Genomic DNA, 6,000 nt, shown 5'->3' with positions numbered 1-6,000 from the left:
CTGTCTACAGTCAGAGTGGTTTCCTGTCCACAGTCAGAGTGGCTTCCTGTCTACAGTTAGAGTGTTTTCCTGTGAGGTAGAGTGGCTTCCTGTCTACAGTCAGTGGTTTCCTGTCTACAGTCAGAGTGGCTTCCTGTCTACAGTTAGAGTGGTTTCCTGTGAGGGAGAGTGGCTTCCTGTCTACAGTCAGAATGGTTTCCTGTCTACAGTCTGAGTGTTTTCCTGTGAGGTAGAGTGGCAGAGGGTGGGTAGGACTCTGAACCACAGGGGTTTTCACCTCTCAGCTCGAGGGGCGTGAGTCACTCCCAATCCCCCAGCAGGCCCCCAGCTTTGACCTGGATACCCACAGAGGCAAAACCTATCAGGCTCAACAAACTGGCAGGCTTACATGTGGAGGCAGCCAACATCGATCATTTTAGGGACTTGCAGCTTCATTCAAACAGTGGGTGTTATGAATGGGTGGTTACAGTACATTGGCGGCATTTGTCAAGCCGGTAGGTCACCTGTCAGTGTTTTCCAAGGACGTTCGATGTGGAAACGAGGCTAGGAGAAGAAGAGTATGGGGAGAATGAGTTGGAACCAATAGTACCTAGCTAGCAAATTATTCTAGCCAGGACAGGGCTTGACGTTAGCCGCAGTTAGGCACTGAAGGTACACTAGCATTAGCCGCAGTATAGTAATGGACAGGCTAATTAGCGAGTCAGAATCAATCCTGCTCTCCCTGTCCCCTCGACGCTACTCACCGACACCCTTTACACAAGAGCCACCACAGTGCACTCAGAGGGTGTGAAATTGTGCTCTTTCTGCAGCGGCAGTCATGCTAACAGGCTAACACCAAGTGACAGCGTGGAACCGCCCTCGGGGCACTGGCTTCAATGACTGAGCTAATGTAGTGCTGGCTAGTAGAGCACTGCCGTTACACAGACACATGTACGCTGAGTGTACAAAACATTAGCCCTCAGATTCAGCGACAATTCTTCGGGGCCATGGACTCTACCATGTGTTGAAACGGTTCCACAGGGATGCTGGCCCATTCTGACTCCAATGCTTCCCATAGTTGTGTCAAGTTGGCTGGATGACCTTTGAGTGGTGGATCATTCTTGATCCACACAGGACACTTTTGACCGAAAGTTTGCTGGATCAAATCCCCGAGCTGACAATGTAAAAATCTGTCGTTCTGCCCCGGAGCAAAGCAGTTAACCTACTGTTCCCCTGAACAAGGCAGTTAACCCACTGTTCCCCTGAACAAGGCAGTTAACCCACTGTTCCCCTGAACAAGGCAGTTAACCCACTGTTCCCCTGAACAAGGCAGTTAACCTACTGTTCCCCTGAACAAGGCAGTTAACCCACTGTTCCCCTGAACAAGGCAGTTAACCTACTGTTCCCCTGAACAAGGCAGTTAACCTACTGTTCCCCTGAACAAGGCAGTTAACCCACTGTTCCCCTGAACAAGGCAGTTAACCCACTGTTCCACTGGCGCTGTAAGACGTGGATATCAATTAAGGCAGCCCCCCCCACCTCTTTAATTCAGAGGGGTTGAGTTAAATGCGTAAGACACATTTCAGTTGAAGGCATTCAGTTGACCAGGTATCCCACTTTGCCTTTCATGGAAAGAGCAGGTGTCCTTAATGTTTTGTATACTCAGTGTACACGCACACACACACACACACACACACACACACACACACACACACACACACACACACACACACACACACACACACACACACACACACACACACACACACACACACACACACACACACACACACACGTGACAGTATGACTTTAAACCGTCCCCTCGCCCATACCCGGGCGCCCACCCCCCTTTTGACCTTCCTCCTTTTTTCCGCAGCAACCCCGGTTCGAATCCGGGTCACGGCACCAATGTAACAGTATGACTTTAAACCGTCCTCTCGCCCATACCCGGGCGCGAACCAGGGACCTTCTGCACACATCAACAACAGTCACCCTCGAAGCATCGTTACCCATCGCTCCACAAAAGCCGCAGCCCTTGCAGAGCAAGGGGAACTACTACTTCAAGGTCTCTGAGCAAGTGACGTAACCGATTGAAACGCTATTTAGCGCGCACCGCTAACTAAGCTAGCCGTTTCACATCCGTTACACACACACACACACACACACACACACACACACACACACACACACACACACACACACACACACACACACACACACACACACACACACACAAGCAAAACATACACAGACAATGCAGAGTAGAGACCAGTACGGTACAGTGATCATGGGTTTTCCTCTCTGGTCCCAGTGAAGGTGAATGTTTTTTTGGAGCTAACCCACTGTGACTCAGCCCCACTCATTGTTCGCACACACGAACAAGTACAAGAACAAGCATGTGAACACGCGTCGGCCACATGCCACACGCACATACTGTACACTCCCAAATATAAAATGTGAGGACATGCTCCTCAGCCACACACATACACACTCACACCACCCCTGAGAGCTGTTCTCACAACCACCCCTCATAGCTGTTCTCACAACCCCCCCTCATAGCTGTTCTCACAACCACCCCTCATCGCTGTTCTCACAACCACCTCTCAGAGCTGTTCTCACAACCACCCCTCATAGCTGTTCTCACAACCCCCACTCCGAACTGTTCTCACAACCACCCCTCATAGCTGTTCTCATTACCACCCCTCATAGCTGTTCTCACAACCACCCCTCACAGCTGTTCTCACTACCACCCCTCATAGCTGTTCTCACAACCCCCCTCAGAGCTGTTCTCACAACCACCCCTCAGAGCTGTTCTCACAACCCCCCCTCAGAACTGTTCTCACAACCACCCCACAGAACTGTTCTCACACCACCCCTGAGAGCTGTTCTCACAACCACCCCTGAGAGCTGTTCCCACAACCACCCCTCATAGCTGTTCTCACAACCACCCCTCATAGCTGTTCTCACAACCACCCCTCATAGCTGTTCTCATAACCACCCCTGAGAGCTGTTCTCACAACCACCCCTCATAGCTGTTCTCACAACCACCCCTCATAGCTGTTCTCACAACCACCCCTCATAGCTGTTCTCACAACCACCCCTCAGAACTGTTCTCACAACCACCCCTCATAGCTGTTCTCACAACCACCCCTCAGAACTGTTCTCACAACCACCCCTCAGAGCTGTTCTCACAACCACCCCTGAGAGCTGCTCTCATTACCACCCCTCATAGCTGTTCTCACAACCACCCCTGAGAGCTGTTCTCACAACCACCCCTCATAGCTGTTCTCATTACCACCCCTCAGAGCTGTTCTCACAACCACCCCTCAGAACTGTTCTCACAACCACCCCTCATAGCTGTTCTCACAACCACCCCTCAGAACTGTTCTCACAACCACCCCTCAGAGCTGTTCTCACAACCACCCCTCAGAACTGTTCTCACAACCACCCCTCATAGCTGTTCTCATTACCACCCCTCATAGCTGTTCTCATTACCACCCCTCATAGCTGTTCTCATAACAACCCCTGAGAGCTGTTCTCACAACCACCCCTCATAGCTGTTCTCATTACCACCCCTCATAGCTGTTCTCATTACCACCCCTCAGAGCTGTTCTCATAACAACCCCTGAGAGCTGTTCTCACAACCACCCCTCATAGCTGTTCTCACTACCACCCCTCATAGCTGTTCTCACTACCACCCCTCATAGCTGTTCTCATTACCACCCCTCAGAGCTGTTCTCACTACCACCCCTCAGAGCTGTTCTCACAACCCCCCCTGACAGCTGTTCTCACAACCACCCCTCAGAGCTGTTCTCATAACAACCCCTGAGAGCTGTTCTCATAACCACCCCTGAGAGCTGTTCTCATAACAACACCTGTGAGCTGTTCCCACAACCACCCCTAAGAGCTGTTCTCACAACCACCCCTGTGAGCTGTTCCCACAACCACCCCTGAGAGCTGTTGACCCCAGGATTTAGTCCATTAGCCTACCATATGAACTTCCTGCTATGAGAGAGTTAGCTGCCTGACTCCCTGTATGTTTCTCTCACTCATTCTCATTCTCATTCTCTCTCTCTCTCTCTCTCTCTCTCTCTCTCTCTCTCTCTCCATATTATGCGTTGTAGTGATGTGCAAATAGTTAAAGTACAAATGGGAAAATAAATAAACGTAAATATAGGTTGTATTTACAATGGTGTTTGTTCTTCACTGGTGGCCCTTTGCTGCTGTGATGCACACTGTGGTATTTCACCCAGTAGATATGGGAGTTTATCAAAATTGGATTTGTTATCGATTTCTTTGTGGGTCTGTGTAATCTGAGGGAAATATTTGTCTCTAATATGTTTGTTCTTTGTTATAGAGCCAAAAAGATTGGAGAAGTGGTTTATCCCATTTTAGGATAGATAACTATTTGTGTTGTTGTTTGTTTAGAGTTTTCCAATTGTCCCAGAAGTGGTTAGAGTCTATGGATTATTCAATTACATTGAGGTGACGTGCTGTTCCTTCTTTTTCCGTAGTGTATTTCTGTATTGTTTTAGTGATTCACCATAGTGAAGGCTTAGACTCCGGTTTTCTGGGTCTCTATGTTTTTGGTTGGACAGGTTTCTCCATTTCTTACTTAGGTTTTTGCATTCTTCATCAAACCATTGCATTTGTTGTTGCCTAATTGTTTTTTGGTAGATTTCCACATTACTTTCCTTAATTAAGTATTTGTTAATATTATTCAGTTCCTTTGGCTTTGATGCCTCATGGTTGACCATAGCTCTGTTCAAGTAGAGTGTTATTTTGCTGTGATCTGATAGGGGTGTCAGTGGACGGACTGTGAATGCTCTGAGAGACTCTGGGTTGAGGTCAGTGATAAAGTAGTCTACAGTACTACTGCCAAGAGATGAGCTATAGGTGTACCAACCAAAGGAGTCCCCTCGAAGCCTACCATTGACTATATACACTACCGTTCAGATATTTGGGGTTATTTAGAAATATCCTTATTTTTTAAAGAAATACTTAAAATAACATTAAATTGTTTAGAAATACAGTGTAGACATTGTTAATGTTGTAAATGACTATTGTAGCTGATTTTTATTGGAATATCTACATAGGCGTACAGAGGCCCATTATCAGCAACCATCACTCCTGTGTTCCAATGGCACGTTGTGTTAGCTAATCCAAGTGTATAATTTCAAAAGGCTAATTGGTCATTAGAAAACCATTTTGCAGTTATGTTAGCACAGCTGAAAACTGTTGTTCTGAGGCAGAGTTCATCTGTCCAGTTTCTGTGTTCTTTTGCCCGTCTTAATCTTTTATTTTTATTGGCCAGTCTGAGAGATGGCTTTTTCTTTGCAACTCTGCCTAGAAGGCCAGCATCCCGGAGTCGTCTCTTCGCTGTTGACGTTGAGACTGGTGTTTTGTGGGTACTATTTAATAAAGCTCTCATCGTTAATGTATGGGGATTCTATTGGGGGGGATATAGGTAGCACACATGAGAACATTTTTCTCTGTTGAGGTAATTTCTGAATTAATTTCTAGCCAGATGTAAAATGTTCCTGTTTTGATGAATTTAATGGAGTGAGTTAGGTCTGCTCTATACCAAGTTAGCATACCCCCTGAGTCCCTTCCCTGTTTTACACCTGGTAGTTTGGTGGATGGGACTACCAGCTCTCTGTAACCTAGAGGGCAACCAGTGGGTCTGTCTCCTCTATACCAGGTTTCTTGTAGGATGACAATGTCTGTATTTCTGATTTATTTGGTGAAGTCCAGGTACCTGCTCTACATCCAGGTACCTGTGGTCTGGATGTAGGTCCTCTCGGCATGGGTCCTCTATGTGTAGGTCCAGGGGGGTCTGGGTGGGGTGTCTATTGATCTGTTGCTCCTGTGTGAAGTGTTGGGGCTGCATTTGAGAGCAATGTCCTTTAGATTCCGGGCAAAGGTGGGCACTGCTGCCTTGTAGAGGTGGACCTGGTCATAGAGGCTGTTCAAGTCCAGGGTGGAGTGGTGGGCACTGCTGCCTTGTAGAGGTGGACCTGG

At 47.8% G+C, this 6,000-nt stretch overlaps 1 protein-coding gene across 1 annotated transcript in view; it reads left to right on the top strand.

Annotated features, from left to right (window-relative positions):
* Window positions 1-6,000, top strand: part of LOC118378820 (unconventional myosin-IXAa-like) — a 311,583-nt gene that overhangs the window by 131,035 nt on the left and 174,548 nt on the right.

This window comes from Oncorhynchus keta, chromosome 26 (genome assembly GCF_023373465.1).
Source record: "Oncorhynchus keta strain PuntledgeMale-10-30-2019 chromosome 26, Oket_V2, whole genome shotgun sequence".
Lineage (NCBI taxonomy): Eukaryota > Metazoa > Chordata > Actinopteri > Salmoniformes > Salmonidae > Oncorhynchus > Oncorhynchus keta.
The sequence above is the reverse complement of the archived record's forward strand: the minus strand, read 5'-3'. Positions and strand labels throughout refer to the sequence as shown.